The 25,152-nt window shown below is 35.4% G+C and overlaps 1 long non-coding RNA gene across 1 annotated transcript; it reads left to right on the plus strand.

Annotated features, from left to right (window-relative positions):
- Positions 1-24,038: 24,038 nt before the first annotated feature.
- Positions 24,039-24,926, plus strand: LOC140875771 (uncharacterized). The gene is made up of 2 exons (XR_012148586.1): positions 24,039-24,213; positions 24,641-24,926. It is a non-coding gene; the product is annotated as an uncharacterized lncRNA (long non-coding RNA).
- Positions 24,927-25,152: the final 226 nt, after the last annotated feature.

A 25,152-nucleotide genomic window follows, 5' to 3' on the forward strand; every position in this document is an offset into this window, starting at 1 on the left:
ATTCAGGATTCTATCATTGCTGCTGTTATGGGATCCTCGACTATCAGTTTACCCCATTCCTCTTTGATTACAGAACTTTGTCAGACAGCTGGTGTTGTATGGGATGATACTGAGCAGCTTCTTGAGATACGGGGTCCTATAAAAATTACTGGTGCATTGAAACAAGATAAGAAAAAGAAAGCGGCCAGTACTTCAGAACAGTCAGTTGAACCACCGCAGCCCTCTGAGCCACTACCACACTTTGAGCAAGCACCTCCCCATTTGGAAGGACCTATGTCACTACCATCGCATCCGGCCACCGAGTATTCTACTCGTGATGACTCTAAGGCTGTGCTTGCTCAGATGAAGAAGCAGTGGAAGATGATGCGAGAGCATATGACATATATGCATGACTTCACTGTCGCTCTCGCCCAGAATTATCCTCCCACAGTTGTGCCTTATCCACCTCCTCCAGAGTGGTCACCTGATGTTACTGCCGATGCTGCACCTTCTTTCCATGGAGATGATGATGATGACACTGAGTCCTGATTCTCGGTGTCAAAAGTACGCGTCCCTTGTTCTTTTTATTGTTTTTAATCATTAGGGACAATGATTATTCTATGTTTGGGTGGGTGGGGTGGGGGGTAAATCAGTGTTTGATTTTGTTATTTTGTTGATTGATGATTAGTTGAGTTTTATTGTGTGCTTTATAGTTAAAATTTTTGTTGATTTTAGTTGTTGTTTATGTGAGTATAGTGTAAAAGAAGTCGAGAAAGAATTGGACGCATGGCTAATGAAAAAAATTTTGTGCTATAACTGAAATCCATGATTGTCTACCTATCTGAAAAATATTTTTGAAAAAAAAAATGGAACCAATTAGATAAAAAAATTTCTTATATACTCTGTGATTAATACTTGAATCTGATTTTTTAGACATACAAACATAGAGATGATTGAGGTATTGTTTGGATTTTGGGCCTGATTTCTATTGAATTAAATTTTATTCTTAGTTGCCTAGTTGAGCCTACACGTATATGAGTACATTGAGGTACAAAAATCTGAATTTGTTGAAAATCATCGTTTACTGCTGATGATTATTTTTTCTGCACTGATTGAAATTTGTATGATTTAATTGTGGATTGAGACTTGTGTAGAAATAGTTCAGACACTCCTCGAGGCGAAATACAAGCAAAACTGTGATTAGGGATGATTTAGGCGATTTTTTTTTTTGAATTCGTTTGATCCTTTAAAGCTATCCTATTAATATATGTTATCCCTAGTATCTTGTTTGAGCCTTATTAAAAATCGAATGGCATGCGTGTAAACGTGTGATAAAACCTCCATTCGTATGGTTTCAAGGTCCTATATTGAATACCAGAATAGCCTAAACACTATTTCCTACCTTTAAGGGAAGTAATTTGAATGCTAAGTTTTATGTGCTCCTAATTTATATTTGTGAAAATGGAATGATGTGGTGAAAAATAATTGATAAAGAATGAGGTAGTAGAAAAAAAAAAGAGAAAATCAAAAAGGTAGTAGTGAAGAAAAAAAAATGTGGTTGAAAAAGTTGAAAAAAAATTATTGGTATAAAAAGAGAAAAGTTGTAAAATCAATGAAGTGAAAAAAAGTGTGAAATTGTGAATGAAAATGAGTTAAAATTAGAGTTTAAGCAATAAATTACTCCTTATTTTGAATTCGTAATCCTTCATTTGAAGCCATAAGTCAGACCTTACATTATAAAGCCGATCAAGTCCTATTGATCGAGTCTCAATTGCCCAATATACTAGTGGAAAAGAGTTGCAAGAATTTAGCCTATGGACTGTTAATTGATACTTTTAATGATTATGAATTTTGATCTAAACACGCACACACTATTATTCTTTGCATTTACCTAATTGTGAGTGTTTTTGATTGAATATCCTATATTTGATCTCTTTCTATCCTGAAAAGTCCTCATGATCTATGAATGTGTGAATTGAACTTGGATAAGGGTGTTTTGAAACGTGAGTTGTGGAGATTGTGAGTTTATGCGGTTATTTGGTTATGATTAAAATTTTCAAGTGTTAGTAGGTTGGATGAGATTGAATTTGAATTTTTTGAAATTATTTCTGAGGTCAATGCTCCATAATATTTCTTGGCTATTCTCGTTGGTTTTTTTTATAGAATGAGTTTTTGGAAGTTGTTTTGATAGTTTTGCTCGGGACTAGCAAAAGTCTAAGTTTGGGGGTATTTGATAAGTGTATTTTATACACTTAATTTAGTTATGAGTTTTATTGTTAAATGTTTGTTTCGAGCAGATTTATGTGTTGTTTTGTTGTTTTTGTAGTTGTAGGAAATTATGGAGATTTTATAGAAAAGAATAAAAAAAAGAAAAGAAGAGAAGTAAAGAACAGAAAAAGAAATGAGAAAAGTATAATGGACTTTAGTTAATGGGCTTATTGTTAGCGCTTATTGAAGCGCTAAAGAGGGAGAGAAGAGTGTAATCGCGCTATGTCAGGGAAGCTTTGGGAAATAATTTAGGGAATAGAAGGCGCGCTTCGCACCTTCAACTGAGCGCTCGCCCCGTGAAATCTCAGATTTATTATTATTTCGGGCAAGTATTCTATGGGCTTTTTGGATGGACTTTTTCACGCGATATAAAAGAGAATTTAATTCGGTCAGAAAAGAGAGGAAGCCGCCACACACATTAGCACATATCAGAGAAGAAATCAAAGAATTGATCGTGGTGACTTTTGAAGGAAAATTTGTTGCTTTAATTGAAGAACGAAGACGGAGATCGATAGTCCGGACACGGCGTCGACGACGGATTTGTTTACTTACTTTTATTTATTTAATTTTGAATTTATGTCTGAATTTATAAACATGTTTTGTGTTTATTTAAATTCGAGTATGAACTAATTTTTATAGTCTAGAGGTCGGATGGAACCTGGTGTAGATGCTTTCATGAATTTTTGATTTGATTGAATTGAGTTTCTTCTAGATTAATTGTTTTTTTCTAGAATTGATTGTCTTTTCAATTACCTGATCAATAATTGATTTGTTATATTTATTTGAAATCTGGCACTCGGGAGAGGAGATTTTGAATAGGACTATTGGAAAATACACTGTTATTTATTTATATAGCTCGGGAGAATGTATAATTTTAACAGATCTTTTAAAAAGAACATTGTTTTGTAATAGATCACTGCATGTAGATTCTTAATAGGGATATTGAAATTGAATTGTAATGATAAAAAATATTTGTTTCTTGGGAGAGGGAAATAATAAACTTAAGTGTTCTTGGCTATTTATTGATTGAAATTAATGAATATTAATTAATTATGATTGATTGTTGTTGAAACCAGGTGAAATCTAAACCTCTAGACCCTTTTTCTATAATTGATTTTTATCTGAAAGTTGTGTGCATGCTTATTAAAAACTCATTTTTTTATTATTTTCTTCTGCAAAATTCTGAGATTTTAATTTTCTTGATAAATTTTAGATTATTTTAATTACAAGTACTGAATATTTTCATTTTACTCTCTGTGGAAACGATACTTGATTTTTCACTATATTAAAACTTGTCACTCGTACGCTTGCGAGCATTTGTCACAACAATCCTCCTGATATTTATACATACTCGCAATCACTGTACATACATCAAGACTAAGGCAAGCTCCCACCAATATGCTCGACTGGGACATTTCACAGTGCACAGACATATGAAAACGCTCTCTATTCCATCTCGAAACTCGACAGTCATTGCACTTGGTATAACTCACCTAGGAGTTTCTGATGACACCATCATCACTAGCTAAATATCACGCATCCGACCATTGTCCATTGCTAAAACGCAATATCCTTGACGAACCGTCTGCACATATGTGACTCACTGACTGAAAAGAACGAATTTGATCTGTCCCGATCTTGCAAAGTATTCGATTCCAAAGGCAAACCTTGCTGACTACTAAGTCGATAATCGACTATCTCAACAGTAACATGGACCTTATGCTGGAAACTAGTGACATATCCTGCTAGATCTTGATAATTAGATCCTAGCTAATGTCACATATCACGATCAGACAACTGATGTCCCCTTGCTAATGTCCATTAGTTTTTCCAACACTCATCGGATTTAACCTAGCGGTTAACACAAGAACAACTCTTAAAAAATGTTCGGTTGACACCCTTAATATCGTTGTTAGTGGACAACTCTCATACGAAGTAGAAATCTTGATATGCATTACTCAATCCAGAATAAGCAACTACTATCACTAAGCAATTGCTGGAATCAGTATTAGACTCTTCTTAACAAGAATGCACAATCCTGGAAACCACCAACTCCCTTGCTTGTCTCCACTGTCAAGTTATCGCCTAACTTGACCATACTAGTCCAATTACAATCGTCCCCGATAACAGCAATCCCAAATTATTCACCTCTGGCAACCCTAGAGACTACTAAATTACCCAGATCGCTGACTGCTCTGAGATTGTACCTTCCATATCATCTGTTCTAGCTGTCCGTTGTTTTGAGGATAATCACTGCACTCAGATGTACTCGAATAACAAAAGTCTCCTCGAAGAATATACCACAAGAAGGGTATATCATAATCTCTATCTGAAATGACCAAAATTCTGCAATCATACAATCTGACAAAAGTTCTGCCAGAATATCTAACATCTGATCATGATTGAGAATCATTCTGTAAGGAAAACAATAGCAGATTCATCAATCGGTCAATCATAACAGATCGTACCTCAAACTCATATTGATCAATAGTTTCATGAAGAAACCATCGAAACACTATCTCTAACACATTCTGAACCAGAATAAACGGTACTACAGACCATCGGGTCTTAGTTTCTCTACTTTCAACTGTAGACAATACACAATATCGTAATTCATAACTCAACATCGTTCTTTAACTGCTTCTAACAGAACTGAATCTGATCATCAAAAATCCTTCGATCATCTGAATCTCAGGCTAGTTCAGTTCTGACTTTTCTTCATCGAATTCTGAAAGTCAAATCAAATCTGTGAACGATCTTGATATTCTCAAACAATTCTAATTCGGCTCAAAAGCTAAATCCTGATGGAACTCCTATCTCCTTTGAATTCTAATCGGAAGTGCCGCAATCTTCATCAATGATAAAACCGATAGTAGATAAAATAAAAACACATCTTTTTACTCAGAGCAATAACTGTTGCATTCGATGTCTCCGAAAAGAAAGGATTTTCAATCAGAAATTCCTCAGCACTTCTAATCATCTTCTCTTTCTCATACTCGGTTTGTACGGCAAAACCAGTACTACAGCTTCCAAGATCGGGGAAGATTACGAAAATCTCATCATAAGAAAAGCAATAACAGATCTTCTAATCAATAAGATTGCGACGAGCTCAAAGTGAAACATCTAGACCTTCTTAAAACTTAAATGCGGAATTTTTTTTTTAAAAAAAAAATAATAACAATATATATATGCACATACATATATGTAATTCAAAATAAAAGATAAATATTATCATGCATGAAATAAATAAAAAAAAGTTTTGCATGCTCCAAAAACACCAAGTGCGGAAATACTAAAGTAAAAGTATAATTTTCTTAAAAATTAACAACATAATAAAATGTATCTGAAATAATTCTAAATCATGCAACGGTCACGGGGCCACTGTTCCGTGAGCTCATACGTCCTCACCATCGGTAGAAGCAACCTAAAAGTTATCTGTCTCACCTGCACCATATAAGCGTAGTGAGCCTAGGGGCTCAACATGTCTAAACTTGGATATCAAGGTTTAAAATAATGCATCACATAATCATACTAATACATATACATGATACATAAGCATGCATGGAAACATTTTTCATAACATAAACGCTGAATCATAAATCTTAAGCATAAACATCATCTTTTTTCATCATACATAACATAATTGAGAATGGTATTTTTTTGAAACAGTCTATGGTCCTATCCATAAGTGTGACGTTTATCTGTGCCGACTGATCAGTCTCCTGAACCAACGTACGTGGCGGTGATAAATCACTTCCTATGGTAGTAAACTACCTCATAAATCATATGGTGGATAACCACCCTTATGTCACACTACATCAATTTCCATCATGAAAATATTTTATTGCTCAACACATTCATAATCATAAGCATGTAAAATTTCATGAATGCATGCACTGAAAATTTTGTCCGTAATATATATTTAATTGATTTGTCATAATATATACGTATACTTAAAATATTTCATGCACTAAAATAATTAAATATATATTTCGAACTTAGGGATTTTTCATGGTTTCGGTCGAGTCTGCTGGTCTCTCTACTAAGCCCCTTAACTGACTTAAAGCCAATTATCTAACTTAACCCCATAATTAATAAATAATTTTAAAAGTTATAATTTTTACTAAAATAAAATACTTAAATATTAGTGGGCTTAAATAAAGATATTTATGCCCATTAACTAATTAATTCATAAAAATTCCTAGACTGGCCCAATAAAATTACTGATTGGCCCAAAAATTCCTATGGGCCCACGAGTCCATAAAAATCATTGGGCTTACTTAAAAAAAATTTTAACAACTCAAATAAAATTAATTGGAGGCCCGAATAATTTTATTTCTAATTAATTGGCCCAAAAACCAATTAAAACATTAAACATTTAAAAATTAAAATACTCGAGCCTGGCCCACTTAACCCGGACCCGGACTCACCTGACCCGACCCAGACTCTCAAGACCCGATCCTAACCACCAGGACCCGACCCAACTCAACCCACAACCCAAAACCCGAACCCGACCACCCCCCCCCCCCTTCCTTCCCCTTCTCGGCTGGGCGAGCAGGGCCCCTTCCCAACGATCGGCCAGCCAAACCCAGTCACCACTGGCCAGAGCACCACCACCCATGGATAGCCCACATCCAGGGGGTTCTAACACAACAAGAATCAGACCAAACCATGGCCCGAGGAGTGAGAACGAAGCTCTGCACCAGACGCCTTCCTCCTCCTCGCGCGCAGACTGAGCAGTCGCCAAACTTTCGTTCGTGCGGCTTCCTCCGACAACCAAAGACCGTGAAACCACTTCTCAATTTTAGCCAACAATATTTTAAACCCAACAAACCACGCACAAATCCATGGCCTGAGGAAGGAGAACAACCCCTCTCTTCCCAAAGCCCTAACCTGCGCGTCTGTGTGCATCAGAAGTGAATAGCTTCGTTTCCAGCCTATGACACCTTAAAACTCTAAACCAACTCGACCCTAAGGCACCCTGGGACCCCTCTGACTCGAGCCCTTAGCCCTGGACCATACCATGCTTGGCAAAAACGTGAATCATGACCCAAACAAGCAAGAACATGCATCAATACAAAGCATACATGCATAAACTCAAAATTTCCATGAAAAGTCTGATATAAAACACGTCATGCATGATTAATAGCTTATATGGTGACCAAATAAAAGTTTTAGACATGCCTTTAAATCTTTGAATGAATATTGATGCGTTTACGGGTCTCCGGGACGACGAACGGACCAAAATCACCAAAGGAAGTTACTCGATTGGCTATGGAGGCTGTGTTTCTGGAAAAGAGGCCTGAGAAAGGTTGGAGAAAGGGGTTGGAGGCGGCTGATCAGATTAGTCGTAGGGTAGGAAGTGATTTTGGGGTTTAATTTTGGGTAGATTTAGGATAATAACTAATATAAATTAATTAGGTAGATAATATAACATAAATATAAGATTTTAAACTTTTAAAAATACCTACTAATCTGATATATAATAATAAATCCCGAAATATAATATTAAAGGATTTTTAAAGATCAATAAAAGTCATTAAAATGAATTATTTTGGCCAAAAATCAATTCTTAAATAAATATATAAGTAAATACTAAAATTTTTTTGAAAAAATACCTTAAAATAATATTTTAAGGCTCATAAAACTCATAAAATATTTTTGGCTAAGAATTTTGGTATCTCGTCCGTCCACGGTCCCGTCTACGCGATCAAAAATAATAAATTCCTTAAAAATCTAGAATTTCCACAATTATGGGTTAAATGCTAAAATAAATTAAATCATGCATATAAATCACATAATATCACATAAATACATTTAACCCTTAATTAAAAATTAATTTCTCCTAATTATGCATGCGGATTTACGTTTTAAAATTTTTGGGTGTTACAATTCTTCCCCCCTTAAATTGAATTTCGTCCTCGAAATTAAAGTACTTACCCGAATAGCTCTGGGTAGCGAGTTCTCATGTCTGCCTCGGTCTCCCAAGTGGCTTCCTCCTCGGAGTGATTCAACCACTGGACTTTGACCATCGGTATGACCCGCGTCCTCAGTCTCCGCTCCTCCCTAGCTAAGATCCGAATCGGCCTCTCCTCAAATGCTAAATCTGGTGCTAACTGTAGAGGCTCGTAATCCAACACATGTGCCGGATTCGAGACGTATCTCCGTAGCATGGATACATGAAAGACGTTGTGCACTTCCGCAAGCCCTGGTGGCAAAGCCAAACGGTAGGCCAACGTGCCAACTCTCTCCAAGATCTCAAAAGTCCCAATATAACTCGGATTCATCTTACCTCTTCGACCAAATCTCATCACCCCTTTCGTAGGTGATACTTTCAGAAACACATGATCACCAACAGCAAATTCAAGATCTCGTCATCGAGTATCAGCATAACTCTTCTGACGACTCTGAGCAGTCCTCATCCGATTCCGAATCTGAATCACAACATCCGCAGTCTGCTGTACAATCTCAGGACCAAGCAGAATCCTCTCGCCAACCTCATCCCAATGCATGGGAGATCTGCATCTCCTCCCGTAGAGAGCTGCATAAGGAGCCATACCTATAGATGCCTGAAAGACGTTGATATAGGTAAACTCCACCAACGGCAATCTAGTCTCCCAAGAGCCCTGAAAGTCGATGACACAAGCTCTCAGTAGATCCTCGAGAACCTGGATCACTCTCTCAGACTGACCAACTGTCTGGGAATGGAACGTTGTACTGAATAATAATCTAGTCCCCAATGTTGTGTGCAAACTCTTCTAGAAAGCAGATGTAAATCTCGGATCCCTGTCTGATACTATCGACATTGGTATGCCATGCAGTCCAACAATCTCCTTGATATAAAGCTCTGCATACTGTGTCAACGAGTAAGTAGTCCTCACCAGCAAGAAATGAGCTGACTTGGTGAGTCTATCTACGATCACCCATCTAGTTCCCAAGTTTCAGTATCCCAAAAGTCATGCTTCTGCTGCGCACTCTGATAAAAAAAATATTAACTTTACTAATCATTTTTTTTCTTAAACACAACAATCACACTATGCCAAAACTTGACTGATTTTATATGCTTATACACTCTACTTATCAATCCTCCAACATTCGTGAGCCGAAATTTTGTTCTCAAGTTTACTTATTAAAGCATATGATTACAATATCAACCCCAATAAATTCAACTTGTAAAGCTTATCCACACTCTAGCCTTCTATAACAAGTTAAACATCTTTGAGTCGAACATCTGCTATTCATCGCAATTTTCTACAACTTATCCATTTACCACTACACTTTCAACTATCGAACGCTTGAAAATCTTAAATCTCGAGTGCTATAAATCCATGAAACCCAAAAAGTGAATTTAGTGTCAAACATCATGCACAACATAAATTCTCCTAACGTCAGGAATATGCTTAAAATATATGAATTCTAATTCTGTGGTTAGTTTAGGCTTAAGGCACTTAGATTCTTCTATTGGAGGAGTGAAATTCCCCGAATAGTATTTACATGTCATCGTCTCTAAATAGCATAATAATATAACATTCAATAGTTAATTCCATATCATTTCCTAGTTGCCTCTATTTATAGTCCATGGAATCTGAACTCCTCAAAATCAAAATAATAAGTCAATTACATAATAAACTGAATAATCCGCTCACAAGTAATACATGTTGGTCCCATGTACAGTCAAAACACAACCAGTACCTTTTTGCTCATGCATCCCAAAAATCTTGGTGGAGACACTCCTATAACATGACCCAATAATTCAAATTTATACAACCCAAGGATATTGAAAGAACATCAATACAAATACTTATACACAATTAATCCCAACGTAAAACGAAAGTATCGAGATAACAATTATAATATCAAATCATTACGCTGACTCGTGATTATTCCAAGTGTTTCAAATACCCATACGTGTATAGAACCAACAACCCAACTTCACAAACTACTCAACTCTTAACAAAAGAAATCACTCCAAAAATATATATTCATATATATCGTCAACTCTTAGGTCATATCTAAAGGTTATATTATACTTGACATCGAAACCAAAATTTTATAACAAGTGTTATGCCACACCTGACCAATTACACAAGCCTATAAAAATTTACACCTTCATCATTCAGTCATCACAATATCTATAAGTCAGGCTAAAAAGTTACCAAATCTATTTATTTAAACATAGTGACTTGAACGTCAAACCCAATACAGCTTACTTGGTAACACCAACCATGCGTCCCTTAAGTATTATAAAAGATTATCCAATTCTTTATCAAACTAACTCCACAATTATTCTTATTCTCAAAGATTCAAGAACCTAATACAAAACATATTTATCATCAATTTATACCTCATATAATTAAGAGTACAAACTTAAAACCACAAACCATCAAACTATAACCTTATGGTACAAGTGTCATCTCCAAGGAAATCATGACTTCTTCGTCAAAGGAAAAAACCTTAATAGTTAAATAAATGACAATACGGTATCTGTGAACCCAACTAGCATAATTTGACACATGCGAACTTAATTCCCAAAAATATATACTAGACTCTATAAAGTAACATTTTAAATTCACCAAAGAAGAAAATGATACAACCCTCGATTAATCATTCTTGCGAGGAATACTACTCTTGCCTCAAGCAATAATTCTATTGCTATCACAAAAACTTAATGTCTCTTATTGGAATTTACCTTTATTAATCTATTTATCGCTACACCTTCATAAAAAAAATTTCTTGATAGGCCCGCTACCTCTTACCATCACCAACCCAATAATTTACCAATGAAATCATTCTAACTTAAAATCAATAAGTTACTACAAAAAAAATTCAAGTGACAACCTAAATATCAAACTTCATTTCAACAAAATAAAACCAAATTCCCAAATTCAAAATTCCTTGAGGTCAACCTGCCGTATAACATGTCTTGGGCCCTACTGCATCACCACATATTCTTCACGTAAATCGCAATGCATAACTAAGTATTTTAAAACTTTGCTAACATGAAATCTTAAATCATTACATATGCTCCTTATAGATCATAAGAAAAACAATTTAGAACTTACAGAACGATAGTGAGATTTCTGAGCTTCACGTGGCAGATGGACACCCTCCAAGGACCGTGCTTTGATACCAATTGAAACATCTAGACCTTCTTAAAACTTAAATGTGGAATTTTTTTTTTTTTTAAAAAAAATAATAACAATACATATATGCCCATACATATATGTAATTCAAAATAAAAGATAATATTATCATGCATGAAATAAAAAAAATAAGTTTTGCATGCTTCAAAAACACTAAGTGCGGAAATACTAAAGTAAAAGTATAATTTGCTTAAAAATCAACAACATAATAAAATGTATCTGAAATAATTCTAAATCATGCAACGGTCACGGGGCCACTGTTCCGTGAGCTCATACGTCCTCACCACCGGTAGGAGCTGCCTAAAAGTTATCTGTCTCACCTGCACCATATAAGCGTAGTGAGCCTAGGGACTCAACATGTCTAAACTTGGATATCAAGGTTTAAAATAATGCATCACATAATCATACTAATACATATACATGATACATGAGCATGCATGGAAACATTTTTCATAACATAAACGCTGAATCATAAATCTTAAGCATAAACATAATCTTTCTTCATCATACATAACATAGTTGAGCATGGTATTTTTTTGAAACAGTCTATGGTCCTATCCGTAAGTGTGACGCTTATCTGTGCCGACTGATCAGTCTCCTGAATCAATGTACGTGGCGGTGATAAATCACCTCCTATGGTAGTAAACTATCTCATAAATCATATGGTGGATAACCACCCTTATGTCACACTACATCAATTTCCATCATGAAAATATTTTATTGCTCAACACATTCATAATCATAAGTATGTAAAATTTCATGAATGCATGCACTGAAAATTTTGTCCGTAATATATATTTAATTGATTTGTCATAATATATACGTATACTTAAAATATTTTCATGCATTAAAATAATTAAATATATATTTCGGACTTAGGGATTTTTCATGGTTTCGGTCCAGTCTGCTGGTCTCTCTACTAAGCCCCTTAACTGACTTAAAGCCCATTATCTAACTTAACCCCATAATTAATAAATAATTTTAAAAGTTATAATTTTTACTAAAATAAAATACTTAAATATTAGTGGGCTTAAATAAAAATATTTAGGCCCATTAACTAATTAATTCATAAAAATTCTTGGACTGGCCCAATAAAATTACTGACTGGCCCAAAAATTCCTATGGGCCCACGAGCCCATAAAAATCATTGGGCTTACCTAAAAATAATTTTAACAACTCAAATAAAATTAATTGGAGGCCCAAATAATTTTATTTCTAATTAATTGGCCCAAAAACCAATTAAAACATTAAACATTTAAAAATTAAAATACTCGAGCCCGGCCCACTTAACCCGGACCCGGACTCATCTGACCCGACCCAGACTCTCAAGACCCGACCCTAACCACCAGGACCCGACCCAACTCAACCCAAAACCCAAAACCCGAGCCCGACCACCCCCCCTTCCTTCCCCTTCTCGGCTGGGCGAGCAGGGCCCCTTCCCGGCGATCGGCCGGCCAACCCCAGCCACCACTGGCCGGCGAACCACCACCCATGGATAGCCCACATCCAGGGGGTTCTAACACAACAAGAATCAGACCAAACCATGGCCCAAGGAGTGAGAACGAAGCTCTGCACCAGATGCCTTCCTCCTCCTCGCGCGCAGACTGAGCAGTCGCCAAACTTTCATTCGTGCGGCTTCCTCCGACAACCAAAGACCGTGAAACCACTTCTCAATTTTATCCAACATCTAAATCTTTTAAACCCAATAAATCACGCACAAATCCATGGCCTGAGGAAGGAGAAAGACCCCTCTCTTCCCAAAGCCCTAACCTACGCATCTGTGTGCATCAGAAGTGAATAGCTTCATTTCCAGCCTATGAAACCTTAAATCTTTGAACCAACTTGACCCTAAGGCACCCTGGGACCCCTCTGACTCGAGCCCTCATCCCTAGACCGTACCATGCATGGCAAAAATGTGAATCATGACCCAAACAAGCAAGAACATGCATCAATACAAAGCATACATGCATAAACTCAAAATTTCCATGAAAAGTCTGATATAAAACACATCATGCATGATTAATAGCTTATATGGTGGCCAAATAAAAGTTTTAGACATGTCTTTAAATCTTTGAATGAAGATTGATGCGTTTACGGGTCTCCGAGACGACGAACGAACCAAAATCACCAAAGGAAGTTGCTTGATTGGCTATGGAGGCTGTGTTTCTGGAAAAGAGGCGTGAGAAAGGTTGGAGAAAGGGGTTGGAGGCGGCTGATCAGATTATTCGTAGGGTAGGAAGTGATTTTGGGGCTTAATTTTGGGGTAGATTTAGGATAATAACTAATATAAATTAATTAGGTAGATAATATAACATAAATATAAGATTTTAAACTTTTAAAAATACCTACTAATCTGATATATAATAATAAATCCCGAAATATAATATTAAAGGATTTTTAAAGATCAATAAAAGTCATTAAAATGACTTATTTTGGCCAAAAATCAATTCTTAAATAAATATATATGTAAATACTAAAATTTTCTTGACAAAATACCTTAAAATATTATTTTAAGGCTCGTAAAACTCATAAAATATTTTTGGCTAAGAATTTTGGTATCTCGTCTGTCCACGGTCTCGTCTACACGATCAAAAATAATAAATTCCTTAAAAATCTAGAATTTCCATAATTATGAGTTAAATGCTAAAATAAATTAAATCATGCATATAAATCACATAATATCACATAAATACATTTAACCCTTAATTAAAAATTAATTTCTCCTAATTATGCATGCGGATTTACGTTTTAAAATTTTCGGGTGTTACACAAAGTCCAAATTCAGACATTGAGTCTCGAGCTTCTTCAGCTATCTCGATTCTCAAGGTAATAAGTGATTCTTCCAAACTAGATATGCTTCAAATCTCAATAAGAAGAAGTGAAATGCACTGAAGATCATCAGTACAGAAAGAATAAAGAATGCTGAATCCTGATCAATCTCTTCTTCGAATCGATAATAACCGGTTTCAAGATGAAGTATAGATAGAAGAACATAATCTGCGGATCAATCGGCTTCACGAATGATAAGAATTTCTCAAAGATTCAGGGATAGTACTCATAATCTTCCAATATCAGATAAGGACATCGACATAGATTAATTCATAACGGCTTCAGCCTCGCGGTGCTCAGCAGAAATTCAATCTCCAGATAAAATGATTGAGGAAGACAATTCGATCCCATCAGAATCAGACGTCGATAGAATAGCGTGACTGCTCGGCACGCAAATCTGTAAACAGCTCTCAACGAATCTGAAAGATCAGCACGCCTCTTCAAACGGATATGAATTACAAATACTCACTAATTCATCTAACATCTCTGGGAGATTCGGCTTCCAAAATTCCTAGATGTTGTAGGAGCGTCTGTCAGTTCAAACGACATTACAAATTCAAAGCGGTCTTACCTCTACAAGAGTGCGGTCTAAGGGACACTTCTTATCAATTCTCAACTGCGATGTCCGGATATCCAGTCAAAGCTCTCTCGATCTAAAAATCAGAGTTAATCTGAGAATCTCATCCGAATCAACTTCGATCCACTCTATAACCACTTGTAATCAACCATTTCGGGTTATAATTCAGGACATCGACTGCAGCATTGAGAATTACTCCGTACTATTCTGTAATAAACGATTCCTCTACAGAATAATATCAAAGAATCCTTACATCAAAAATTCTTACCAGAGGATTTCCACTCGTCTAACGATTCAGATCTGAATTTGGCAACTTTCTGAAAAAAGATCCTCAGTTGTCCTGTACTAGTTTAAAGCAGCTCAACGGATACAAAAATCAAAATCCGATAACTTAAGTACCATATTGCCCAATTCAATATTATTCCCATAAATTCAAGAGTTGTAACTACGGTAACTCAAAAGCTCAACAATTAGGGAAAGCATCAACTAAATTCCTCAAAAGAGAAAAAAGGGAACTCACCCAAATCTATCAATCATAAAATCAGGAAACCAAAAATTCGAACGATTACCTATACTATCATCTCTAGGTGCAGTCCGAATCTGCTGATCCTCAAAAAGAGCAAAGACTAAAGTCTGTTTCATCGGAGGTTGATTCAGATTCTGATTAAACAAACTCCAATAAATAGCCGTATCTTGATTCTCTAATTCTTTCTTCTTTGAGAACCACCAACTTCTCGCAAAGCCTTGAAGTTGAATACCACTAATCGAGTTCTACGGTCATACCTGTAGTCTAGAGAGTCAATTATCTGGTCGATTTCTAATAACCAGTTTTCACATCCCGCGGTATTCTCAGTACTATTCCAAGTCGGCGGTTAAAACGACTGAGATCTCATCAATAATTCTTTCATCGATGACGGATAGATATCAATCTGATCAGTCACAGTATCGCTCTATCCATTCCGGATTCTATGCAGTTCGATTCCTGTTCAAAATACATCAAGAACATATATCTCATGCTCAAGAGAGTTAGGACACAATTACCTCGATCTTCAAACATTCGGTGTCCAAAAACCTCTGTTCTGCTTACTCAAGTCATACGACTGAATCTGAATTTAAACATGCATAAATACAGTTCGTAGTACTATTATGATCAATCAAGGAGGTTTCTGCTGATCGTTGCTCGTTCCAAACTCTTCGAGGATACATATCTGCTATCCAACGAATTAAGACACAAAATCTCGAAATCTTAATCCCAAGTATACGAGATCCGTCAATCCTTGATCGACAAACTCAATCGACCTCAAGAGTATTCGAGAAAAAGCAGAAAATTTACAGTTCATATCTCAATTAATTCATGCTTTATAATTTAAATCACATAATCATGTAATTCAAATAATTCTCAATTAATAAAGCATGCTCACATGGTATTTAATAAATCAATTAAATAACTCAAACACATGCGAGAATTCAACTCATGCGGACTCGATCTACCCCGCTCACTTCTAATTAAATTTCTACCAGACGGATAGAGCTCGAGATGAAATCTGAAAGCTAAAACTCACGTTTGGAGCTTCTTCAATGGAGGGAGGCGTGTGAGGGATGATGGATGAGAGGAAAATGAAGACCAAGTCAAAGCTATCAATATATAAAATCTCATTTTTGCACTTTGGTCCCTAAATTTTCCAAAAATTGAAAAATAGTCCGTGATAAATATCAAAACGGCCCTCGAATAATAAAATCTCCGGTTATCTTAAATAAACTCAATTAAGATAAATTTGGGGCGTTACACACTTTTTCGCATCTACATTCTTGTAAATGTTTAAAAATACGGGATGTCACAGTTGGTATCAGAGCGGTTGGATCTGGGAGACAGATCGTGCATGCAATCTCGCCAAGGACTCGAATGCTCCTACCTCCATGACTGTAAAATTTATGTTTTAAAGTTACAATTTTTATTTTGCTTACAGTTATGATCATGCATGATTTACAAGAGAAAAATTTGTGTTGTTGGATGGATTTTTATTAGATTTGTGAATGTGTTGGGTTTGATCTGATTAAGAGTATCTTTGGGAATGAATGATTTATTGTTCAGAACTATTGACTGAGATTGATATTATTTCTCCTATTTGGGTTAATAGGAAGATTTTATTATACTGAACGGAGCGATCATATTTAGATTTCAGTCAATCTACTTTGGATGCTACTGTTTGGGTTGAAAGGTATCGTGTTCACACAAAATTGTTTGTTGAGATTTTAACTTTGGACATTATGGCAATGATTTTTTTTTTCAATAGTTCACTTGCACAATAAGAAATGTAATATGATGGTTGATTGTTCTCATGGATGCCCTTGTTGTATAGGAAATGTACGTTGATAAAGATTATTTCTGGTGTTTTTTGCTTTGACCTATAAAAAGAATGATTGTGGATTTAGTTTTGACAAGGAACTTTGTTGATATGTGAAATTATTTTCGGGTCTGTATGGTTAAGTTTTGCTAAGTTAAGTTTATTATTGGAACGAATATTTTATCGCTATGTTTAAATAAGTAAATTTGAGAACAAAAGTTTGGCTCACGGATGTTTGAGGATAGATAAGTGGATTGTACAAGCATATGTAATTAGTCAAGCTGTAGTATAATGCAATTGTTGTGTTTGGAAGATAAAAATTAGCATTAACCTTTGGGATTTTATGTGTGAGTTGATGTAAGCATGTGGTTGAAATTTAAGTTATGGTATTGAGAATTGTGTAAAATGTCAAATTTTGGTTTATAGTGTGACATAAGAAAGTGAAATAATATGCTTTAAGTTGTGATTAGCATTTGAAGTTTATAAATGTAGGCTTGATTGAGATGAGAAAGATAAATGGGAACGATAAAATATTTTTTTATCATAGTGTGCAGCGGAAGCGTGGATTTAGTAGATCAGATTTTTTAGAGTTTCCGTTATTTGAGTTTGATCAATCAAATTTCGAGAACGAAATTATTTTTAAGGAGGGTATATTGCAAGTTATGTGAAACGACCCTTACTCGTAAAATTGAATATTACATATATGCCCATACATATATGCATCTATACTTAAAATAAATTTTCATAAAATTTAATGCATAATAAAAATCGATTGCATCTTAAAAGTTTAAAAACTCGAACAGGTTAAAATCCATGCAAATGACTATAATATCAAAAGTATGCAAACTAATGAGAAATAGTGAACATGTGCGAAAAATAGCTCAATACATAAAATATATCATGCATCATAAACTAAATCAACTGAAACATGAGCTAGCGAAGGTCACGGGTGTGCTAGCTCGCCACGGATTCACAGAGGTCTTCACCACCAGTCGGGACCACAACCTCCCGAATAACATAAAACTCACTTGCACACCATTTAGATCTAGTGAGCCTAAAGGCCCAGCATGCTCTACCTTTAATAACGAGTACTACTAAATAAAACCACATGCAAGCACATAATGTATATAAAAATAACCTGAGGATTCTAATGAATGCATGCTCGTAAAATCGTATGCATAAAAATGCGTCGTAATCTATATCATAACATAATACGTAACATAATTCATAACATAAGCATTGGCATGTCATAAACATAAAAATCATTTCTGTGGGTCATATCACTGAAGTGTAATCTAATTCGATTGATCAATCTAAATCCATCGTACGTGGTGGCGGCCTGTGGGGTGTACCCCTAACGCCCTATGCCACTTTACCCAACCTTTGGGGATCCATAGGCTCATAATCATAAGTGAAAAGGTCATCGGACCCGGTATCCCAACCTCCAGTCCCATGTTTGTCACAAATCACTTCAACTTCCCAAAAATATTTTTTTACATGCCCGTTATCTCATCGTAAAATACATGCATGAATCATGAACTTAGAAATATCATTTTCTTAAAATTTTGCCCGTAAATATATATTTAATTTATTTTTCATAATAAAAATCATACTTATATCAAAATATAAATATACATCTATTAAATATATATTTACGGACTATTTTGTTTGCCACTGGCTAGTTCGAGTTGCTGCCCCTTAACTAAAGCTCATAAACTTAGACTGGCTCATTAACATTTATACTGGCCCAAAAATACTTATACTAACTCAATCACACTTAAAATGTCTCAATCAGACTTAGATTGAGACAATAGTACTTAGTCCAACTTAGAACTTAGCCCAACCAAATAATTAAACAACTTAGGCTCGTTAACATATTTAGCTCTATTATTAAATTAAACCTCCAATAAATATCTTAAGCCCAATAAGCTTGGCTCAATAACTAAATCAATTCATTCAAGCCCAAATAACACTTTATCCCAAATAAACAACTAAGCCCAATAAATAAATTGAACACAATAAACATTTTAGACCCAATAACTAAATTAAGCCCAATGAACATCTTAGGTCCAATAACAAAATTGACCCAATGAATAAACTAAACACTTAGACTCTTAAATAAATTACCCGGCCCAAAATAAAATAATCCGGAACCAAACCATAACATATGATCCTAATACACTTTACCCGACCCGGACAACCCACTCTCCTGAGCCCTGCCTGAGCTGCCCGCTAGATAGACCATCCTTACAATCATCCAACTGTTCACCTACCCGACACTATTTCAAGACATCTTAAACCAACACCCAAAGAGATCTAATCCAACCATCAACCAGTGAACACCAACTAAGACCTAGCCATGGCAGAAAAATCATCCACAATACATAAAAACGTGAATAATGCACGAGTTAAAATTTGAGCTATCATATCCACATACATATGCAACAACACAATTTAGTAACCAAAACAGTGAATATACTGATCTAAACGGTGTGAGCAAGGAAGGGTATAACATGCCTTTGCGTTTAGAACACACGAAAAACTTATACGATTACGGTTGCGCATATCGGGACTCGGGAATCCCATAATTATCAAATTCTGGAAGATCAAATCCCTAATATGCTGATTTATGCCTCTAATTATTCTCAACTAGCTTCCAATCTGCGAAAAATCACATAACGGTCAAAAGTCAATCCTGGTCAACTTTGGTCAAACTTTGACTAAAAATTATCGAACTTTATTGCGCCCTCACCGCTTAACGATTTCGAATATCGAATCAAAACTTGGATATTTGGATCCATCACGTCGAACCAATCAAAAATGGTTAACATGTCAAAACTCGCTGGAAAATTTGAGGAAGACGGCGGCGCGGCGGCGATCTGCAAATCAACTCCAAAATTCACAAAATTTGGAAGGGTTGTAGAGATCGACAAGGCAATTCTAACGGACTAGGCCACGGTCGGAATGGACCACCGTGGCGGCCGAAATCGGCGAAAAATAGTGGCTGCGGCGACGACGTTCGAAGCTTCGATCTACCCGATTTTTCCATGAAAAAAGCTGGAATAAGCTTGGGAAAAATTCTAAAAATCACCTACTACCATGTAGCAACTCAAAAACAAACTAAATCAAGCAAAAATATAACCAAAACGTGCGAGGAAGATGATGAAGAGTGCCGCCCTCTTCTCGACTTCGTGATCACCAAATCGGACACCAAAACTCACGATTCTTGGTATGGTTGTGACCTCCTCGACGAGAGCTAAAAAATGGCGGGGTCAATCGACGGCAATGGCGGCGATCGAACGGCCGACGATGGTAGGGACGAATTGGGGGTTAGGGTTTTAGTGTGTGTTTTGGGTGTTTTGTGTGTGTGAGTGAGTGTACCACTTAATATTATAAAAATTGGTCCTAAAATGACCCGGTCTGATTCATTTCAATGTTCTTGTGTTATTTTACTCCAATATATAATTTAACATATTTTTACCATAATCTGGAATATCAAACTTTGACATGTCAACTACACCAGTAAATTTCCCAATAAATAAATTGAGTCAATCTTAGGCTTTGACCAGTGACCCAAAATGATTATTTTCTCCAAATTAAATTATCTGGCATAAATAATTATTTTAATTCCAATATCTCGATAATTATCTCAAAATGCCAATATTACCAGATATCCAAAAATAGTCAAACTCATTGACTAATTGGCACGTGTATTTTATAAATACAATCTGTAACTCAGTTGGCCGCAATAATTATTTTGTCCACTCAATAATTATTTTAATTGTCAATTAATTCGGTAATAAATTTTTGGGGCGTTACATTATGTGGTAATCCTGAACTCAATAACATTGTGTTCATCATTTCTTTAAGGTTGCGATGTTTCTTTCAGCAACACCATTGGATTGTGGCGAATAAGATGCAGTAGTTTGATGAATAATATCACATTCGCAGTAAAATTCATCAAATGGTGCTCCATATTCTCCACCTCTATCACTACGAACAATTTTTATATGTTTGCTCAATTGGTTTTCAACCTCATTCGTAAATTTTTTAAACACTTCAAAAGCCTCATCTTTGCTTCGCAACAAATAAACGTAACAATACCTTGTGAAATCATTAATAAAAGTAATGAAATAATTTTTTCCCACCTCTAATTTGCACAAACTTTAAATCACATAAATCGGTGTGAATTAATTCTAGAAGTGACATGTTTCTTCCCACAGATGGAAATGAGACCTTCGTTAATTTATCCTCCACACAAAAACTTCAAAACTCCCCAAGAGATGTGGACTGAGAATGCACCAGATACTCGAATCTAAAGATTTTTGGTTGTACGGAATATGCTCATATCAAACATTATAAGATTCAACCAAGAGCTAAGAAATATGTTTTCTTAGGTTATCCTGATGGTGTAAAAGGGTATAGGCTCTGATGCATAGAACAAGAGAGTAAAAAATTCATGATAAGTAGAGATGTTGATTTTAATGAAGAGGAATTACCATTTAATAAATCAGATACACCAAGGAATAAAACTGGAACTGCTGGGAATAGGCTGCGGATGGAAATGAATTCTTCAGATGACTGCAATTAATAAAAAATAAAGAGATACAAGAAACTACATCAAGTGATCAAGATCAAGTCACTAAAGATCATATTGACTATCAGCTCACAAGAGACAGATCAAGGAGGACTATTAAAGCTCCTCAAAGACTAGGTTCTGAACACCTACTAGCCTATGCTTTTGTGACTGCTAGTGACCTTGACGAGGTGGAGCCATTGGATTTTGAACACGCAATAACCTGCAAGGAAAGTTCAAAATGGCTCCAAGAAATGGAAGAATAAATGGCTTCCTTGAAGAAAAACAGAACATGGAATCTAGTTGATAAACCTAAAAATAAAAAGATAGTTGGTTGCAAATGGATTTTTAAGAAGAAAAAAGGAGTTAGATACAAAGAAAGGCTGGTAGCTATGGGCTTCACACAAAGAGAAGAAGTATATTGAAATGAGATTTTTTCACCAGTTGTAAAACAAACATTCATTGGATTGATACTCTCAATGGTTGCTCAAAAGGATATGGAGCTTGAGCGAATGGATGTTAAGACGGCCTTCTTGCATGGTGATATGGAATAAACTATCTACATAAAACAACCTAATGGATTTGAACAAGGAAACTCAAATCAGGTGTGCTTGTTAAAGAAGCCCATTTATGGTTTGAAGCAGGCCCCTAAGAAGTGGTATTTGAGGTTTGAAAGTTTCATGGAGAAAGTTGGGTATGAGAGGTCTAACCATGACACGTATGTGTATTTTATTTTAAGAAGGAAATCTCAGGCTATCTGGTATACCTTTTTGCTTATCGTTGATGATATGCTTATAGCAAGAAAGGATAGACTGGAGATGAATGAACTCAAATCAAGGTTAAAGGAAGAATTTGAAATGAAACATATGGAAAGTGCTAGTAAGATTTTGGGACTTAACATCGTTCCAGATAGAAATAACAGAAGATTGTTTCTATCTCAGTAGGGTTATGTTGAAAAACTGCTTCACAAGTTTTCTCTGGCTAGTGATCTAGGGATAAATGAACTTTATACGGGTGAACAAAAATAACTATGGAAAAATAGTCGAGGCCAGAGTTTGATTCTTTTTCTTTAAAACGTTATTGCCTTGCCCTGGTGCTTACAGTTATTGACAATACGCTTCCAAAGATACAACTACTATCGAATTTAAAATAGTAGCACTACAAATTTTAAAGTCACACGAACTTTGAAATATTTAAAATGCTATGAATTCGAATTTTAATCGTTCAACTTAAAAATCCAAATCCAATATTTTATGTCTTGCAAAATTTGGATCTAAGTGTTTTGCTTAAAATTCGAAACAACTCTCGAATTTAATTCTCGAATTTAAGTGCAAAAAGCTAAAAAATTCCAAACCAAGATCTTATGTCTTGTAATTCAGTTTTAAGCGCTAAAAGCTTAAAAATTCGCAGAAGAATTAAACAAGAGAGAAGAAAGAAGAGGAAAGAAAATTGGTGTGTTGAATGCAAATGAGGAAGACCTAAATGTTGAAAGTCTATGATAGAAAGACACAACTCTTAACGAATTGACATGCTTCTTTATGAAATGATGCAACACCTCTTCATATTAGACCAAATGGTGCAATCCTTACACCTCACTAGAGCCGTCAAACCGGGTCGGGCCCATCAGGCCAGCCCGTCTTGCCATGAAAAAATGGCGGGTCAGGTTAGGGTTTTACTGGCCCATTTGGAGACAAACCTAAACGGGCAAACCCAAACGGGCCAAGGGTTGGGGCGGGGCGGGGCGGGGCGGCCCGCCTATTTTTTCAAAAAATAAAATTTTTATTTTTTTTAAATTATGGACATAAACCACTTATTTTTAAATAATGTGATTTTAAAATTTTAAAACTAGTATTTGATAGATTTTTAATATCCTACATTATTATTTTTTATGATTAAATATCTATTTATATTATTCATATTATTTGGAAATGTGATTTTTTTATCTAAAATATAATAGTTAATATCAAAATTTCATATGATTTTTGTTTGATTATGACATTTATTATTTGTTATTGTATAACATTTTTAATATATTTTTTAAATCTCAAATACTAATTTTGTTTTTTGAATTTTTTTATTTTTTAATATTTTTTTAAAATTTTGGCCGATTGACCGCTTAGCCCGCAACTTGCGTCGGAGCGGGACGGATTGGAGTTTTTATGACCCGTTTGGAGGTAGAGCTAAATGGGCAGCCCAAACAAGCCGCGGGTCATGGCGGGATAGGACCGGACGGGACTAGCCAGCCTGTCTGAGAATATATATTATATATCTCGCTTTTCCTTAAATCTTTCGACTTATAAAACTCAAACTAATAAGTTAATTTCTCATCCATCCAGTTTGATATTCGAAAAATAATTTTTTTACCATCGAAATAACCTCTTTTGGAGTCTTGGAAGTTGGAATGCATATGTATGTATATATTCTTTTATCCTTTTCATTTTGACGTTCAATGTGCTTGAATCGTGAATTGATTGACTTTGGGGATCATCTTTTATGGTAAGCATTTTAATTTTTTTTTTTTCCCGAAGATGACGAGTTAGTGCTCGAGTTAACTTCCAGTCGTTTGATTTCCTCTTGTTTATTTCGATGCATTTCGTGAAATTTCTGCTGCGGTATCTTTACTCATAACTTTTGGCCCTTTTTACTGTGAGTAATTTAGGTGAAATTTGGATGTTGTCTGGAAATGTGTATGTGATTAGATAGTATAATAAGAATATTTCGGGGACAAAAGGGAAGAACATCATGTAGAAAGCGCCAAAATTGTGTCTGCGCTGATTAACGTATTGCATAAAATTTCGGCGAAGGAGATTTTGATGTAGTATTTTGCAAGAAATATGAGATGTCTGCATAACAAATTTTTTTTTTTTTCAAAAAAATGTTTCATGTTATTCCTCTATAATTTTATGTTAACTTGCCTCTCCAGATCATTTTTGAGGGCTTTCATGTGAGGGGTGTTCGAATGGCAATGAATAGAAATGAGAAGAAGACTTCAATTGGCCAACTCATGTGATTCTTAATAATATGTTTTGCATTGACAATAATGATTAATGACAATGCTTCGTCTTGAGTCTCTTGACAAGTCTTTCTTTTGTTCTGCTAATTTATGTACTTTTTTCGATTGATGATTGGAATGATTTGTCAGTATTCTTTGGATTGTAAGATAAAGTCTTGTTATTTCATTGCAATGTAAATGGGACTCATAATAATCATATTTTTTTCTTTAATTTGTAGTTTTGTCATTATGATTGGTAACATTTGTTAAGATTTGAGAGAGTATAAGGTATCTGATGGGCACATTGAGACAAGCAATCATATGGTAAATGATATATATACACTACCAAAACGGGAGAGAGAGCAAGTGAATATAAAGAGGTAGTCATCTACATTATTATTTTCCATCGGCATATTGGAGGACCTGGATACTTTTCGTAAGAC

The sequence above is a fragment of the Henckelia pumila genome, chromosome 1 (genome assembly GCF_033568475.1).
Source record: "Henckelia pumila isolate YLH828 chromosome 1, ASM3356847v2, whole genome shotgun sequence".
NCBI classification, from domain to species: domain Eukaryota; kingdom Viridiplantae; phylum Streptophyta; class Magnoliopsida; order Lamiales; family Gesneriaceae; genus Henckelia; species Henckelia pumila.